At 49.0% G+C, this 19389-nt stretch overlaps 1 protein-coding gene across 5 annotated transcripts in view; it reads right to left on the bottom strand.

Annotated features, from left to right (window-relative positions):
- The window catches only part of ACTN4 (actinin alpha 4), a 68527-nt gene that overhangs the window by 48174 nt on the left and 964 nt on the right, over nt 1-19389 (bottom strand). The window lies entirely within an intron of this gene.

Here is a 19389-nt window from a genome sequence, read left to right on the forward strand (position 1 = left end):
CATCAGTGAGTTGCTCTGCCTCTCTCTTCTCTGTAATTCTTTTCCCTCCTCCTCCATTCATCCCAAACCCACCAAAATGGACACAGACAGGAAGGAGACAAACACCCCTGCACAGTCCAGAGGGCTGGCAGCCGGGCCCACCTAGGGGAACTCCTGCTGCTTTGGTCTCTATCCTGATGAACCTTGGCTTGACAATCTGTGGAGAGCTGGAATATTCTCGTCTTCTCCACTGCGGCGCAGCATGAGCGCCCTGCTGGAAGGCTACGCCAGGCTGGCCAGGGTGATGGAGTCCCCTCCACCCAGCTGTTTTTCTGCGTGGAAAGCGCTTCCCCTCAGAGTGAGTTTCCATCCACGGAGAGGCAGTGAGCAATGCAAAGCATTACAACCATTTTTCCTCCAGCTATTTCCAGGCACACAAATAACATCTAAGGACTCAAGGCCAGCTTGAGAAAACAATTGAGCCAGGAAATACTCAAACCAGTGTGGAGGCAACAGAGCCTAAAAAAGTTAAAGTTGAGGGCAATGGCTTCATGGAGAGTTTCCTGGCTTTTCCCAGACAGACGAGTCCAAATGCAAAGTTCAATAAGGATCTGTTTCTGTGGGACCATTCATACAATAAACAGGGGCCTCAGAGCTTAGAAAAAAATCATACGAATTTTTCAGGGGTAAATGTCAAAAATTTTTTCAAGTCAACAAATCTGTCACACCAAGTACAGCCCATTTTTCTGCATCCATCAGCCCTCATCTGTAATGAGTGCAGTGCTGTGGCTTTTGGGTCTACAAAGACCTCAGAATTGGTCTTTTTCAAAATCTGGATGGCCAGTATCTTCAAGAAGTCCAATGGAAGCAATCATTCCTAAATGAGTATTTCTGTACATTTCCCACTTGGGTGCAAATCTGGGTCTGGCAGGCAATGCTGAGCCCTGGCACTGGTCACCAGGTTACTGTGTGCGCAGAAGGGCTGCCTTTGTGTAAGTGTAGTTTGGGGCCTTCCGAAACAAAAACAACCAAAAAAAAAAAAAAAAAAAAAAAAAAAAAGAACCTTTCTGCTATTTTTGTTCACAGAAACACGGAGCAAGATCCTAAAAACATGGACACAGTGAGAGGCACTTCGAGGAGCCAACTGTTAATTATCTACGGTAATGGGGGGGGTGCAGGGAAGGGTCCCAAAGGTGGAAAACCTCAGATAAGGCAACCCCCTTTCACTGCCATTCATTCCAACCACCTTTTATCAGAGCTGTCAACATGGAGCAAAAGAAAATGGATTTTCTCCTTCCCAGTAAGAGGATTAAGCAGTAGAAATCCAGTCAAGAGGAAAGAAGGAACTTTTGAGGGAGAGGCAGAGAGGCTCAAGAGGATGCAAATGCCCAAGGTCAGAGGTCACAAATGCCTGGCTCTTGGGTCCAAAAGGGCCCCATTTTGTATGGCTTGCAGGTTGTTTTAAGCTGAATTAATTGTCTCATAAAACTCCATTCCAAATTCTTGGGTAACAAAGTCCCAGACCCTCATTTCCATCTGGCCACAACCAGATGAAGCTAAGTAGTGGCTGCCTCACCCCTACCCAGACTACGTCACTGGTTTTTGTCACCTACCCTAGGATAAGCCAGGACCACAGGCCCTCAGCTGCAGAGGAAAACCAGAAGCAATCACATCCATTCCCCTCACAATGGGCCAAATGACAGGACCACCCACCCAGAGTGACAAGCTACATGCCAGGGCAAAGCCACCCCCCCACTCTGCTTCCAGCTGCCTTTGGCCTCTTCCTACAGACCCAGAGACAACCAGAAATCCCGGGTGGGAGTGGAAACATTGAATTCCCTTGGTGGGGGGAACCTCGGAGCCATTCTTTCCAGGCATTCCAGCCAAATGGCGAGGCTGGGAGGCTGGGACGGGGCACAGGTATGATCAGGAAAATTCTGGAAACAGGATACACTGGCTCTGTGGGGCCCAGGAGGAATGAGCCCCCCTTGTGCTGCCAGCACTTCCCAACTGGTGCTAAGAGTGAACAGCTATTTCACTAAAGATCAGAAGAGCACTAAAGTTTCCATACATTGAAGATCGAACCTTGAGATTTTTGGCTGGGTTGCAACTGCCTCTCCCTCCTTCCCTCAACTCTTGCTTCCACCTAATTAGCAAGTGAGCTAGCATTCCAAGGGATGATTTCCAAAGTGTTCCCAAAGAACAAAACCCCAGGACTACAACTGGAGGGTGTCAGCCCAGGACTGTTACGAGCCCACCAGAAAGCCCAGCTAACCTCACCAACTTCCTAAGGCCACACAGGGCTCAGCTTCCTGGCAGTTACCACAAAAATATGGATGGCCCCAGATGCCCAAGGCAGCTCCAGAATCAAGCAGCAGCTAGAACAAACCCAAGGGCAACCATCTTCCCAGGCACTGGCTATGGTTTTCGCCACCACCCCCAAACGCTCTCCACTAGCCCCTCCCCAGCTGACTGACTCAAACACACACACACACACACACTCTCTCTCTCTCTCTCTCTCTAAGTAAAAACAGCAGGCTTACGGATTCTAGACTTTCTCTACCCATCCACTCAAGACCAGACTGAAGAACCACTGTGGCTTTTCCCACACACACAGAGTCTAGATGCTACGGGGGGTTGTGGTGGGAGGGAGACACCTGCAGGCTCTGGCTTCTGTGACCAGGAGAGGCATCCTTGTTGCCCACGTCATTCCCTCCCCGGTGACATGTCTCCAGCCACGACAGTTCCAGGAAAAGCTGGATCCCACAGTGACCCCTCAGCCTTGGGGAACTTATGAACCCACACAGCAGGAACCAAATGCCCAGGATTTGCCTGGAGGTCAATTTATAAGAGAGAGCAGTGAACCAAAGGCCACATTCACACGTACGCGTCACCATAACATCCAGTTCACTTCCGTCATTAACTCCACTGACCACCTTCTCCTCCAGAACGTTAAGGGCTATAAGGCCAGGAGTGAGGCTGGTTTTCTCTCTTGCAGTATCCACAGTGCTGGGTAAACAGCAGCTCAGTGGAGGGGGGGGACAAAACCCGAATACTGATAGATCACAGGATGTGAACCACAGGAAACTTACAGGGCTCTCCCATTTAATCCTCAAACTTCCTTCTAAAGCTGTTAGGATATTTTTTAAGGAGAAGAAGGGGCAGGGGGTACTTCAAACTGTATCCTGATCCTGCATTAGCATTTCAGAAGTATCATCAAGAGACTGGACTGTGCAAACATGAAAGGAGACACTGCATTGTAACGTCCTCCCAGTAAATCACCCGGGGTTTATCTGGAATTCTGTTGAACAGGCACCTCAAAAGACGTAGCTCCCCTTAACCAGGCCTGGATCTTCTTAGGACTGCCTTCTGCCATATAAATAGCAAGCCAGCTTGCATATTTTGCATTAATGTCTTCATGCAGGGCTGGTTTGAGTTTATTTTTGTTGCTTTCATTTTAAGACTGTGTTTATGCCTCTCTGTTAGACTTCCAGCTAGAAGAAAAATGACAAGATGCGAAGCTTGTCCTTTTTTCAGAGATGCTCCAGACGGTTCCTGGAGGCACATGGGAAGATTAACAACGCAGAGGTGCCAACTCACTGGCATTGGGTAGTTTTCCAAAATGGTTTTTGTGGAAGAAACATACACGAAACTAGTCCTGTGTCTCAGTTTCCACACTTTGCGACAGAGCCTCTCGTTCTTAGAAAAGAAGCCGCAGCCACGTTTACCTAGTGCTGAACTTAGCACCCTGCCTTGTGGGCCACAAATCCCATAAAAAAGAAAAAGCACTGAATGCGGAATGGCTCAGAAAGGCAGCCTCCGAAAAAGGCAGCAGCATTTTGAGGAGCAAAAATAGCAAGACAGGATTTTTTAAACCTGGAAAAGTTGAATCCAGCTAAGAATATTTCAAAGACCCCCCACTTGTGATTTCCCTCCCGCCCTGCTTTTCAACTGACTTGCCTCTTCTGGAGACAGCTATACATACACAAACACACACAGCTACACACACACACACACACACACACACACACACACACACACACACACACACACGAGCTCCTTTTTTAATCCCACCAACCCTCCTCCCCCAAAGCCAGGCTCGAGGTGACAGCTCTGAACAATGACATCACCCCAGGTCTGCCTCTTTGGCAGGGTCACCAATATTGTTTGCAGTGGATTTCCTGTAAAGGTTCTTAAGGCAGGAAACTAATGCTGTGCCTTGAGTCCTCCGCCTGTTTTGAACCATCCTGTCAAGTCGAAACAAAGGCTTTTTGTGTTTTTTCCTTTTAAAAAAACAAAACTTCCCTGCACTTCTAATGAGCACCTTAATTACAGCTCAAGAATTAGATATATTTACGGATGACCTCATGCCTGCTGATAATTAGCAATTTGAAAGACCTGGCACATCTCTAGCGCGGGTTTCTTCTCCTTCATCCCCTCCCAGTGGCGTTCAGGTTAATTACTGAGCTTGACCTTCCAAAACAAAGAGGGTCTGGCCTGGTCGTGCCCTCTCCCCCAGGGTTCCCAGGCAGAGAGGGGGTTGTTCCTCCTCCTGAGTGGAGAATGGAAACTGCGTCAGAGAGGGCTGATTTGCAGGGGATAATGATGTAGGAGGGGTGACAGGTTTCTGGGGGGCCCCACTCTAAGTGTCGACAAGTTTTAATTAATGCCCGGGCTAATTCAACCCTGGCATAGTCAAGGGGAAGAAAACTGCTCATCTCAGAGGGAGAAAGTGTTTAGATTCGCAGTGTCCCGGCTGTGACGAGGGGTGCCCCCACCCCCGCGAGGATTCATCGTGTCCATGCTTCAGGTTCTCTGGGCCTGAGAATACTTTCAGGAACTGCAGCAGACTCGGGCTGTTACTTTCCATGCCCTTTACTGTGGGAGAGGGGTGTGCACAGCCAGATTTGGGAAGTGCACAAACCGGGTGGCCCTCCAGCAGGGTCCCGCCTGCACCCCCACCCGTCCGTTGTGTCTGTTGTCCCTCCATTGTAACATTTTCCAATTTCCAAATTTGCTGTGGGCCTGCACCCTGTTAGGGGAGAGGCTGGGAGGAGGACATTCTCCTCATTCTTTTGCCTTATTAGGTTATGGATTTGATTGCTTTTGGGGGGGATAGGGGCTAAGTTGAGGAATGGCATCAGGAAGTGACCTCGGGAAGGGGGGGGTCAGGAGGAAGGCAGTAAGGAGGATGGAGCCACAGGCGTGAGAAGCACTGCGGAAGGAGCCCTGGAAGGGGCATGGATCCGCTAAGCCATCTGGAAGGTCCCGTCCCAGGTCAGCCACTGGGCACCAGGCTCCTGCACACCTCTACACCCTGTTTGACAGCATTTCTGCGAGTTATTTTTGGAGTTATCAGTGAGACGCTCTTCCTCTTTCTACATCATTACCAGCTGAGAGAAAGCAGCGTGACCCAAGGCTGTGGGCTGTTTCTAACTTGAGTGGATAACTTTTTTTTTTTTTTTTTGCTTTGAGGTGAAGGGGACAGGGAAAGAAAGGGACTCAGGGAATGAGCCCCTGGGCTGATACCAAACTTAATTCCAAGCTGTGTTACTCATGAAAAAGCCTCGCCAGCACTGCCTGTGGATCATCCAGACACAAAACTGCTCAGGACTCCAACTCAGAAAGCAGCAGCTACCTCCTAGGTAAGGAGGCCCAAATGGACTCAGAGGCTGAGGAGAAGTCCTGTCACCTGCAGCTCAAGTGTGAGCTGCCACTTGATAGGGACTTTCGTCTCTGAAGGTGCTGGCTAGGTCTGAGAGTTCAGAGCTCCCAAGGGGAGGATGTTAATGGGCCCATGTTCCAGCTTCCCAGGGAGCTGCACAATTCAGCAGAGCCCTTCAACTCCCTTAAAGAGACGATGGCGCAGTAGTGCCCACGGCTGCAGGCCAGTGAGCCGCTGACATCATTCTGAGAAGTTCCATCTACTGAGCACAGCGTGCAAGGGGCTTTACTTGCAGGATATCTCACTGAATGCGGGAGATCAGCCTGTGAAGTAGGACGAGGGCCCTTTCCAAAGGAGGACACTGAGGCTTGACCCTTATCACTTGCCCAGGGCCACACCGCCAGGAGGCAGACAGAATGGGTGCAGAACCGAGGTCCATCTCCCTCTAAAGGCTGTGCTCTGACCCTCTTCCCACCACACACCTGCCACTGCCTCCCAGTTCTGTTGCCAGAGCCAAGCTTGGAGACGGAGGTGCACGAAACACCCTCCCACAGGAGCCAGAGCTCCTTGCCATCCTCACCGGGGCTGCAGCTGCTGGGGCCGAGAGATGAGTGACACCTGAGCCACCTCCTCTAAGCCATCAGGTAGGCTGGCTGCTATCGGTTAACCCACTAGCCGAGCAGGCAGCTCTTCCCAGAGCCTGGGTTTGCACAAGAAACTTTGTGACCTGGATATTCTGCATTATCTCCCCCAGAAAGCTCTCCCAGGTGGGCAGAGCAAAGCATTCTCCAGCTAAAACTCATGAGCCCTAGGTTCTCTCCTCAAAGGAAGCCCACTTCCCTAACTTCACAGCCTTTCAGAAGGGGAGGGGTGACCTCTTAATGATGGTCAGGCAGACCCTACCTCGAAGCCGTAACAACTTGGGGAGGAAACAAACAGGCTGTGCTACTGTTGCTATTCTGCAACTCCCTCTCTCACGGGACAAGCAAGCAGTGCTAAACACTGGCTGGTTCCAGGTGACCTCTGCCACCTTCACCATCCCCACCAGTCCTTCTGTGGCAAACCTGCTGATCCCAGGCAGTGTCAACCAAGTGAATGAGTTTCAGCCACTACTTTACTTGCATGAACTGAGCAACATCAGCGTCTTGAGCAGCGTCTGAAGGGAGGAAAACCCAACCTGAAACCACGTAAGGAAAGAAGCGTGGGCCAGCTACCTGAACCTTATCTCGCTGTGAAGCCAGAGGGCAATTCAAGTATGTCCATTCTGGAAAAGCGTATCAAGGGCATTGCACTATCTGAGTCACACATTTGGCCACAGGCACTTGAATGAACTGTTGTCAGTTTTTCTTTTCTTTTCTTTTTTTTTTTTTTTAAACATACTGGAGTATTTCCAGGGATGGAACTCTAAGTGCCACAAGCCAGCTCTAAGGCATTTATTTAAGAAAAAGAACAGCACCTGTAAGCTGAGCTTGGCAGGCAGGAATAAACTTTCAAGGCAGAACACTTGCAGGCTACCCTCATTCCGGGGAAAGCATGTTAACGGTGGCCCACTGAGTCAGGCAAGCTGTCCAGAATCAACCCCGTTTGATTTGTATGATCTCAATACACAAGTGCCTCTCCCAGCCTGGACTGGTCATCTGGACCAGACAGCATCACACACCCGGAGGGGACAAAAGGCACAAGGCCTGGAGAGACTTTTAGACCATCTCTCTGTTCCTTTTTCTGACGCCTGTGCTTATTCTGAAGGGGCCATCAAATTGAAAGCAAACGCCCTCTCACGGATTAGTCACGGGGAGGGGTCTAGTGGGCCCACACCAGCAGGGACAGCGACAGGCCCCCTGAATGGCTATGGCTTCCGACCCTGGGGATCTGAGGTTCCATGGTTCGGCTAAGATATACCGAACATGGTGATTCAAAGGTGAAATTCCGTGGAAGACAACGCTCATGACGGGAAGGAACCGGCAGGACAGCTCAGAAGAGACATCTAAGTGTACTGTTCCAATCACACACCAGAGACCCCTTAATGCCTCTCCCAGAAACCTGCAGGTGGCTGGGGCAAAGGCCCACCCCTCCTGCACACTCACCTCCTTTATGAAAGTTTCCATGACTGACCCCACCTGCCCTTATGCACCCCTTTCCTTGCCCAGGGCACGGCTAGAGTGCTGTGGGCTTTTCGGTGTGCCGCTTAGTGTCCTCCTGAAGTCTCATGTGGCTCTCTCTGCTCTCTCCCCGACTACCCCGTGAGCTCCTGGAGAGCATGGGCTGGGTCTCCGGTTTCTCTCATACCCCCAAAGGCTCAGCGCAGAGCTCTGCTCTGCAGAGGGGCCCAGCAAGGGCTGTCGTCTGGCCCTGGCGGTCATGTTTCTACCTGAGTGCTGGACTCCAGGGCCCAAGATGCCCCAACTCATGTTACACAACATGCCGGGTGGCTGTAAAATGCAGACCCACCTTTGATCAGTGGCCCCCAATTCTGCTACCCAAGTGACAATTGCTGAAGGCTTTCAAAAGACCTTCCAAGTCTTTACAGTGTGATGGAAAGAGATAGCATTTCCCCACCACCCCGCCCCACCCTGCCCCGCCCCACCCCTCCCCCGAAAAAAGCCTTTTCTATCTGCAGGAACAGCCTGGAGCAGCTTCAGCTCAGCATAAATGCATAATAAGCCACCCACCGTGGAAACTTACAGCTGTATCCCAAACGTGGGGTAGGACTTGATATCATCAGCCACGTTTTCCATTTGCCATACACTTTCTTCCTACTCTGCACAGGTTTTATAAAGGGGAGGTTTTATTTTTGTATTCCAGGGGATAACAATAAACAAGCACACTTATCTCCCATCCTATACAGCTATTTAAAAGATTTAACAAGTTCATGTGGGTATGCTGCCAGGAGAATGGAAACCTCGCCATCTTCTTTCCAGCCGAAGCAGCCGGGCCACCCATGCCAACACAGGATGCCTTCACACTCATTTGCTCCTTGAGATCCTGTTCATGGGGATGACTTTTGCAGCCCAATCCCAAGAAGGGGAGGGCAGAGAGAACCCCAGCCCATGTTCACAGTGGACACTTTAGGATCTGGGAACTCAGCGTCTTGCTGGGTGGTGTGTGCAGAGTTAGGAGTGTCTACTGACAGCCCAGAGCATGTGGCTGATCCTCCCTCTCTGAGTAAAAGCCACATAACTAGTCTGACAAGGTGTGCCTTCAAATGGGGAGCCAAGGGCCAAGTGTAAGCCACGGGGTTATTGGACTGGCTTCCGGTGGGGGGAGAGGGGTTAGGAAAGCTGAATGCCTCCATCCGCCTGCATGTGTGTCTCTCTGAACCAGACCCACACCAGCTACCACTCCACCCGACAAAAAGAAACCAGGGGGAAACACTGAGTACATAGAAGGGGGATTTACAGAGAAAGGGTGGTCCAAGGAGAAGAGCCAGCTAAAACACAAAAAACAAAACACAAAACAAAACAAAACAGTCTTCCCACTTCAAAGTGGGAACCACAACATTTTACCAAAGATGCTTTATAAATCAAGCAGCCTTTAGATGGGACAGAAGGGGACTGGAATTTATTCATAGGGTAAGAGTGAAGTTCTCGAAGAGAGACACCACAAAGCCCTACAAGCCCGCAGTGCTGTAAAACTCCAGATTCAAAAGTTACCAAGGCTTTAATCAAACACAGGTGTCTTCTGCAGCAATGAGCACAGGGGTAATTGAAGCTTTGGTTTGGTTTAATGCTCCATCGTCCCAGGGTTCCCACTTTAGAAGTCAGGTCTGGTTAGGCCGGTCCAGGGGCCCTGAGAGCCAAGGATTACAGGGCCAGAGTCCTGGGAGCACAAGGTTCCTGGCCTAATGGAGTCTCAGAGGCACTGAGCTTGCAGACTCTGGGCCTCATCACCATTTCCCACAGAAAAGCTCTAAGAGATCTGGCTGGGTGCATCTTTTCCACATGCCCTGCTCTGGCCACTCTGGCCTTCTCTCTGCTCCTCGTGGCCTCCACACTTTCTTCTATCCTGCTTGGAACAGCCTCCCCACGGTGCTCGCTTGGCTCCCCTTTCTCATCCCTTAGGGACTAACTCAAATGTCCTGTCTTCCAAGATTTTCCTTTTGATCACAAGTACCTGCACTGCACCCTACTCCCCTCACGCCATTCCCAGTCACCAGACCACAGTATATGGAGATGCAAGAGCACAGGCTCCAAAGCGAGATCTTCGAGGTTCAACTCCCAGCACTTGCTTCAGCAAGTGACTTAAACTTCCATGGGTCCATTTCTGCACCCGTCCCATAAAGGTAAAAACCCCTACCTCACAGGATGACATGAGTCAGTCCAGGCAGAATGCTCAGAACAGCGCTGAGCGTAGGGTAACACGTGAGGGATTACTACGATTTAATCCGCACCGCACCATCTTTTCTGAAACTACCTGGTTTTATTTACATGCTTGCTCTGTCTCCCCCACCAGCCTACAAAGAGACCAAGAACATACAGAAATGAGATGGAAGATGGTTTGCATTTGGTCACCTGATCTTCTTGGTGGCCAACAGCCAATCCCAAAATGGGGAGCCAGCTCCCCCAAACTACCCACATGCGGACATCCCTGAACCCACAAAGTCTGAACAGCTACTCAGAAGTCTCATGTTTAAACAATGCTTGGAATGTTTGATAGGAACATGCACTTATTTTTAGGCAAGAAAGCTGTCTCCTAGCTAACCCTGTGGCCCTAGAGCAGGCCGTATTTGGCAAGCGTTGCTTTGTGGTTGTTTATTAAAGAGGCCCAGAACTTTTCCAAGTCTAAGGTAGCTACAAAGAAAACTCCATGCACTTCGAGTCTTCTGTTTTTATGGTCAAAGCTTGTTCTGCCTGAATCTCTAGGGTGTTTCTGGGCAGGAATAAAGAGAGAAGTGCCACCCCTGAACATTACACAGCTTTGGGCCTAGGGTCCCTTAACTGACCATCCCTAAAATGGATCACAGCTCTCAATGGATGGAATTCTTTTCTGTGGACTGTCTCCGTGTCACTGAGTTAAAGAAAGTTACACAAGGAAAGGGACAATTAGTTTCTCAACATGGTCAAGAAGGCCCTCCCCAAACCCATCTAGGTATTTCCTCTCACTCTATCACAGCAGACCCAGCACTGGACTGACTATAGGCCTGACATGTCTGAAAAGACATCTTGATACAGACCTTTCTGTTTTACAGAAAGTCAAATCCTTCCAAACTTGGCTCAAATGACCCCCAAAAAAAGTTGGGGGAGAGGCCCCCCAATCCTAGTGATGTTTACCGTCTGGATACCTTCCAGGACTGGTTAGCAGACCACCTATAAGAAGGGTTGATTCATCACACTGCTCTTGAACCAGCCTGGAAAACCAGCTGCTTCCAGACATTTTTAATTTTAAAACTGAGTTTATATCATAAGCCAGAACTGGAATATCATATAAACCGATAAAATTAAAAAAACAAAAAACAAAAACAAACCAACAACAAAAAAACCCAAACAAAAACGTGACACTTCCAAACACAATCCATACCAAAAACAGCTCAAAAAGCACTTTGTGAAAGCATTCAATATTTTCATCAGACTCAAGAGTTTAACATAAAGATATTCAATTCCTTAAAGGAAAGATGGGGGAAGTAACGGAGAAAAAAGTTTATTTACTGTCAGAGTTGGGGTAGGAAGGATGTGGATTTTTTTCTTTTTTAATGTCATCATGGAATGAACTGCACTTGGGATTTGCTGGAAACTCTGGAGTCCTTTTTAATTTGTCAATGTTTGTGAAAGCAGGCAAAAGATGCAGGCACATCTTGCCCTGCTATTAAGAAGTCACATAGCAGAGATTCCAACTCTAAATGCCTAGAGAAAAAGACACATCCAGTCCACAAAGCCAGCAGCGGCTTTCTTGCGGTCTAGCTTTTCCTTCTCCCTTTCTCCTGCTCAAACACACCCCTCATTGATCGATAAAACAGTGTCGCAACTCTTGCCCCGGGAAACAGGCTCCCCGTCCCCCAACCCAACATGGCCACCGTGCCTATGGACACTTTCCGGGGACACCAGCTGGCAGCATATTTCTGCCCATGAGCCCAACATTCCACCATCAGTGCTGCCTCTGGTGTGGAGGCGCTCCCCTAAACAATTAGTAAGCGACTCAGTTTCCATGGTGATATCAACTAAATACCTTTTACTCACACCCAGATCATAGAGCACTCATGTGCTATTACACAGGCACAGACTGGGGAAATGACCCTGACGGAAGGAAGCTTCCAGCACTGCCCTTGGCGCCTGGTCAAAGGGGGCCTGTCATTTCAAACCCACCAACCTTCCCAGAGTGACAGCCCCTCATGCAACCTCCCAGTATGGCTGGCCGCTGAATCACCTTCAAGTTTCCTCCCGTGACGTCTCTTCTAATCGCAACTTGGCCTTCTCAGCCATTGAAATGACATATGTATCAAAAAAAGAAAAGAAATGCACCCAGATCACTTCCTGTTGTCCCTCCATCCTTGATGGCTGCTTATTAAGATGTTCTTAAATCAGTGTCATTTCTGCTCAGAAGATGCAACATGAAAACTCTTCATCTTAGGCTTTTTGGAGATTAAACAAACAAATAAACAGATCATTCTCCTCACAGGTGGAGAACGAGGAGCAGGGCCCACTGCCTGCCGTCCGCACTGCCTCTCATCCACCTAGAATGTGGCTTCCACCCACTCTCAACAGCCATCACGGAGGGGGAGAAGATAAAAGAAAAACCCACTAGAAAGCCAGTGACAGACATCACTCAGACCCACACCTTTGGGGGGGAAACTTTAAAAAGCATAAAACAAACCACAATGTCTTCTTTATTCCTGCCCGAAGCTGAAGACACAAATGCTATTGTATGGCTGGTGTTCCAGCATCCCATTCAATCATTTCAACACCATCAATGATATTTCCCAAGATGACTTCATTGTGTTCCATGGGTAGTAACTGCCACTTTCAACTCCTCCTGCCCTGGGTTGATAGTTCCACTGGAAAACAAAGAATCTGTTCTGCTCTGATATTTGGAAGAAAAACATTTAAATAAGCCTTTCTTAAGTCGTCAGGAGGGCACTGCTTTCCTCTCAGAATCTAGGATTCAAATACCCAAAACATAACAGTGTATTCACAGGGGTTGGGAGGGGTGTGGAGGACGGGGACACGACACTTCCAGTGGCTATGAGTGCAAAAACCACAGCCTCAAAAAGAAATGGCTATGTGAGGGGCAAGTGACAGGCCCACAATTCTTGTATTTACAATGTAGCCCTGGGTTCTTAAAAAACAAGCAAACAAAAAACCCTAACATCTGAAAGCAAGGATAAATCCAGTGTCATTCAATCTTGAGTGAGATGTGGGATGGGGGGCAAGCAGGATGGGCGGTGTGTTCCTGGGTAAGTCATGCTGTCCTGATACTCGTAATGTTTCCAGGGTCAAGTGAGATGTTTTTTTCCCCGAATGTGACATGCACACATGGGAGATTTTTTTTTTTTTAAAGATTTGTCAGAGAGAGAGAGAGAGAGAGAGCGCGCGAGCGAGCGCGTGTGCACGCACACCTACGTGAGCACAAGCAGGGGGAGGGACAGGCAGAGGGAGAAGCAGACTCCTTGCTGAGCTGGGAGCACGATCGATGCTGGGCTCCAACCCAGTACCCTGGGATCATGACCTGAGCCAAAGGCAGAGGCTTAACCCACTGCGCCACCCAGGCGTCCCGACACATGGGAGATTTTAAGGGTTATCCACATTCTACATTAAACCTTGAATCACCATGAGGTTATTCCTGATTCTCTTGTAAACCTTCTGATTACTTCACAGAGAAATCTCTGCTCAGTACAGTGGGTCCTTAGCTCCACACCAACACCTGCCGACCTCTCTTCTTCACAAAGAGAGCAGGCCTCAGGCCCAGAGCCTTCAGGAGGAATCACACCTAGCTAAAATTTAACGACATTGTTTTGTTTTCAGCATGTTTATTTCCCCCAATTTCCTTCTATTTAAGGCCAGGGAGGCTGAGTTTTTCATTTATCATACTTACATAACTTTTCCTTTTAAAACTGAAGAAAGGCAAACTGACTTAGTTTTTTGGGTTTTTTTAAAAGGTTTTATTTATTTATTTCACAGAGATCACAAGTAGGCAAAGAGGCAGGCAGAGAGAGGAGGAAACAGGCTCCATGCTGAGCAGAGAGCCCGATGTGAGGCTCCATGTCTCAATCCCAGGACCCTGGGATCATTACCTGAGCCGAAGGCAGAGGCTTTAACCCACTGAGCCATTCAGGTGCTCCAAAGAAAAGTTTTAAGCATATAAAAGTAAAGGTGGGTATGGAAAAATCACAAATGACTGAAGTTTAGTAAATAGGGAGAGAAGTGTGGGAGCAAGGATGGGGGGATTGGTGGCTGCTGCTCTGGCTGGAGAACCACCGATTCTTCTGGAAATGGCAGGATGCCACCCCACCCTGGGGGGGGGGGGGGACCTCATCCTAGAAAGGCAGGAGCCAGCACAGAAATAGGTGGCAAACAGCAAATTCCCAATAAACTCATTCCACTGGCCTTCCAATAACTCCTCAATAAATTACGCCTAAGAAAAGACCACTGGCTTCTCCCAGAGTAGCTGCTGCTCGGGACTCAGGAGAAGGCAACCAAGTTACACCAACCAGCTTTTCAAGACTCTCCCTGGACATTCCAAGTTAATGCATCGATTGTTTACAAAGGAAGGGGGAGGGGGAAGGGACATGAAAGAACAACACAACCAAAAAAGGCACAACAGCAAGATGAATGTCTCAGAGATTTTTATAATCCCAGGGAGACTGACGTAAGGACACCTTGCCAGTTCAATTCCGGCAGAGGTTTCCCTTTCTCAGGGAGGCAAGAGAGCTCTCCTCCCAGCCAGCGGGTTAATTTCTCCCCCAGTATGGCCTCTGGGATAGGGACTAAAATGTAACTCATAAAACCTTCTTGGTGTAAAGCAAGTGTTACTGTCCCACTTTCAGACACTTTATAACAAATCCTGGCGCCTGTGCTGCCAACACTGTAAAACTAAGTTTCCTTATAACTGTGCTTTGATGTTTTCGACTTTAAACGCATCCGAATGGAGTCTGCTCTCTAGCTCTCAAACCACTCCTGATTTATCTTTTTTTATTTTTTTAAAGATTTATTTATTTGACAGACAAAGATCACAAGTAGGCAGAGAGGCAGGCCAGAGGGGGGCAGGGCGCAGACTCTGCAGAGCAAAGAGCCTGAAGATGGCGGGCTCGATCCCAGGACCTTGAGATCATGACCTGAGCTGAAGGCAGAGGTTTTAACCACTAAGCCACCCAGGTGCCCCCCACTCCTGATTTAAAAACGTCTTTCAAACCTCCATGGATGAGAGAATTTGCATCCGTTCAAGCAAAAACTTCCGTCTGGCCCACCTTTTCCTTTCCCCTTTGGGTAGGTCTGTATTTCAGTGACCGTGGCCACTGAGTACCACTTGGTATCACCTGACTCCTATTTCCACGTAAAAGGAAAAAGGGGGGAAGAGGAACTTGAGCAAGGTAACAGGAGTGTTTTGTTATTCTTTAAAATAAATAATACATAAATAAAGGCAGTGGGCGGGAACCTGAGGGAAGGGACTTGAACGTGACTGATGAAACCAGGCACGTGACTCAGTGAAGGAAACGGGGATAAACCTGAGGGACACACTGGTCTAGAATATACTCAATGCCAGGAAAGAGATAAACATGTCGATATTTTGGCTATTCAGAAAAACCTGACCGAGCAAGGGATCTAAAGGCAAACAGCTGTTTGCTAATTATTTTTGCCCTTCTCTCCCCTTCCCCTCTCCCCCCAAAAACAGAAGCAGCAAAGGAATCCTTGTTTTAAGAACCCTAAGATCTGGTCAAAGGCTTGTAGCATCCCCAGCACACTGGAAATCAATACAGCAAAAGCTGAAAGTGTCCCCCCTCAACAGTCTCAGAAATTCTTTGAGCCTTCTCAAATCCATTCTTTTTTGGTTCCATTCTCTTTTCTTTCCTCTTCGAGACAGCAGTGCCAGGTAACCTGGACTAGTCACGCAGGTAACTGAAAAACTGGGCTGTCTGGCCAAAGTCCGCCATGACTGGAGTCTCCATTTCAAGGACAGAAGTCTCCCCATCCCAGAGGCTTAACACGAGAATCCAGACTTGTCCCTGCTCCTGGGAAATCTGCTTAAGAAGACTTTTTGCAAGTGCCATCCGACATCTTAACTGACCTCCTGACTGCAGCTCAGGAGTTCAATAGCACAAGGACAGCCCAGACACTCAAATACTGCCCTTCACTCCCTGGCTGGTGTTCCTCCAACATGTTCACCAGGCTTCCCCCAAAAGGACGCCCACTCGAGGCCAGGCAACCCACTGCCCTTAAAGAAAACCATTTAGCACCCCTTGCAACCTGAGAGTGAGTCAGCTCCCTGCTGCCAAGGTAGCCTAGCGAGCCTCCTCATTGGTCTTGGAAGCCGGAACCAGGGAGGGTGTTTCAAAAGGCAGAGGGCAATCCGGGGTTGCCGCCCTGGCCCGCCTAGGATTAGCAGGCACCGCTCCCATTTCACGATACCAACTCTCATTTGAAGAGTGTGAGTGGCTACAAGGGGCGTACTTCCTCCCAGACCTCACCTCCTCCGCAGTCATCAGAAAAGCCATGTTCTAAGACCCGTTTTCAGGGACTGGGGAGGGAATGGAGGGCTTAGTAGCCAAGTAGCTTCCCTTACTCCTCTCGCAAGAGGGCAGAGAACAGTTGCCCCCTCCCATCTTTACAGTCTTATTTCTAGATGATAATTAAGTTTGATGGGAGTTTTAAAATCTTTATTACTATTATTCAATTTTTTTGGATAGGTATGTTATTTAATTTTGAAAACTGCTACGGACCTGTCAGTCCTAGCCAGATCCTAAGAGGGAAGCAATTAGAGTAATGGAACAAAATAACAGATGGCTACTTTGAGGCCTCTGTTGTCAGCCTTTAAAAGAGAAAAGAAAAAAAAAACCTGCTTGGAGAAAAACAAAACACCATCAGAACTTTCAAATAATTAACTCACCCTTAATACAGCCCGAGCCAAAGGTCAGGGGTCTAAACACTGAATCTCTGTAAGCAGGGATGTTTCAATGAACATGCCAGCTTAGCGAGGGAGGAATTTCTTCTTGTTATGCCAGAGGTTATCCGGAGGAGCCTATGAGACTTCTCCTATCCAGGGGAGCAGGGGGCAGCAGCCAGGCTGCCCAGGACCCTTTCAGAAACTGGGAGAAGGAACTGTGTGGCTGAGAACTGTAACTGCTGGAGAACTGGCTCAGAACAGACCACCAGTCTTTCCCCCCATGCCCCAGGAGAAAACTTAGGGCCTGCTGTGTCAGACCTATTGCACAACCTACTTATCAGGTCGTACCTTGGTTACAGGGGACCCTAGAAGTCAGAGCCAACGGCTTCAGGTAGAAGTGAGAACCACCAGAAGCCACACACACCCTGACTTGAACCAGCATTTAACTAACTCCAAGAAGAATTTAATTCCACACACTTTAGGGGACTACAGCTAACTTGGACACAGATTTTTAGAGTATGTGAGTACTTGAGTGTCATTCTCCCTGTGCCTGTGGCTCAGTCTTGGAGAGGCAAGAGGGACAACTTGTCAGTCACTAAAGTGACACTATAACATAGAAAAACTCACCCAGACTGTTGGGGGGAGCAGGTAGGGGGTTCCTCTTCAAAGGGAAAGAGCAGTACAGATTTGTGTACATATTCCTTTCCATTACTCCTTCCCCCATTTCATAAAGGATCTCTATTCCAAAATAGGAAAGTGCACAGCAGTGAAGCAATATTTTTCCCCAAAGAACAGCTATGTGTAAATATTTGCTGCAGTAGGATCTAAAGCAGGACATACTAGAATCTAACCCTTATTGAGAATTGAAAGCAGTTTGTATTAGAGGACACTGTGAGCCACCCTTTCCCTCAACCTTGCCTGGTCCTTGAGGAAGGGAAGAGGGAAAATAACACAGAGCAGCAGGACCTTGGGGTTCCGGTGAGTCTGGGTTCCTGCCCAGGGCCTGAATGGGGCCCCAGCCTCACCCTGCGTGCAAGGGAGACTATAACCACGAAGGAGCACACACCCTAACTCCCAGAAGGGAGTGGAAATGAGCTAGCAAAGGGAGGCATGTGGGGAGAGGTAGAAGACAGGAAGGGAGGGACAGGGAAGGTTCCCCCACTCTCACACCTGGGAGAAAAGAGTCAGGGGCTCATTTTCCCAAGCACCTGGAGCTGGAGAAGGCAGATCCCAGAAATACTCCACAACAACCCCGAGCCCCCCTCCCCAGGCCCCCTGGTTCCCCTCCCAACTTTCCAAGTCTCTTGGCAACTCTTAACCTTTTCCAACCCAGCACTGCCTGGGGCAATAAATTAATGACGTGATAGCAGGCTAGATCTCCCTCTACCCTTAAAACGCATTTCTACAACAGATTATCTCAACCTGGCCACCCGGGAGATAACTGGAGCAATGGAGAAGAACACCATCACCAACCCGCCACCCCCCAATTGATGAGGAAATTCAAGCAGAGGTTGGGAATTTACCCAAGGTTATGCCAGGCCCCACCCCAGGAACAGCTGCTCCTTTCACCCTTCCCCTCCACCCCGGGTGGCCTGCACTGCCCCACCCCCGGCACCAATTCACACCCTCAAGAGGCTTCCAGTCACACTCTCAGCTGTCCTCCCCAGCTCATCACTCCAATCCCTTGAGTCGGCCCCATGGTCCGGAAAAAGCTCCACCAAATTCCCCCCCCCCCCAAAATCCCCACACCGGATGCATCCATTTCTATAGCATCACAGGAGGGCTTCCTTCCCTCCTTCCTCACTTCACAGATGACAGAACTGTACTAAGAAAGCAAGGGTCTTGCCCAGGACCACAAAGCTTATGAGTAACAAATCTGGAAGAAAATTCAGGTCTTCGGAACATATGAAAAGCCTCTAACTTCAAGTACCTGCCACTCTCTTCACACATACTTTAAATCACCTCTCCCAACACACACACACCCACTCAACACACTCCTTTCTTTAGCTCTTCCTGCACACACCCAAACCTTCTCTTCTATCAGCTGAGAGCTCCCTTCACCAACTACCCTGAATTATCCCTCCCCACAAACACCTTCTCCAGGTCGCCCCCTCCTTTTGGTCTCCCTTTCACTACTGGAGTCTCTCCTCTAAGTTGCTTCCACACCCCAACATGCCATCTGAAAACAGACCCTGCTTTAAGGGTCCCTTCACCCCCTCCCTGCAAAGACAATTCTTCCTTGACACTCAGTTTCCTCCCTTATTCTCCCTCCCCTCACCTTAAAACACACTCTGTAGTCCCGAGACTGAGACTGTGTACCTCTAGAAGCCCTCCCCCCTCCAAATTCCTTTCTCAGGCCATCCATCACACACTGCCTTCCTAATGAGACTTTCGTTTTTCTAAACTAATCTCCCTCCCCTTACCCGCCATTCCACGGCTCCCATTCTCTCCAGCATGCTCACCTTTTCCACACCACCTTTTCCTTAGGCTCCTCCAAGCCTTGGCTGAGCTTTTCAGCCTTCCATCAGAAGCCCCTCTTCAAAACACTCCAGGTACACTCTGCGTCTCCCTTGGTCCTCTTCAGACCTCATCAGTACCTCTTACTCCTCCAACCCTCCAATGAGAACAGGGTCCCCCCCAAATAAATCTCACCCCTTCCAACACTTCTCACAGCTCCCTAACTTCTTTCATTCGCACCCCTACCCATCCTCGCACCC

The sequence above is a fragment of the Mustela erminea genome, chromosome 19 (genome assembly GCF_009829155.1).
Source record: "Mustela erminea isolate mMusErm1 chromosome 19, mMusErm1.Pri, whole genome shotgun sequence".
Lineage (NCBI taxonomy): Eukaryota > Metazoa > Chordata > Mammalia > Carnivora > Mustelidae > Mustela > Mustela erminea.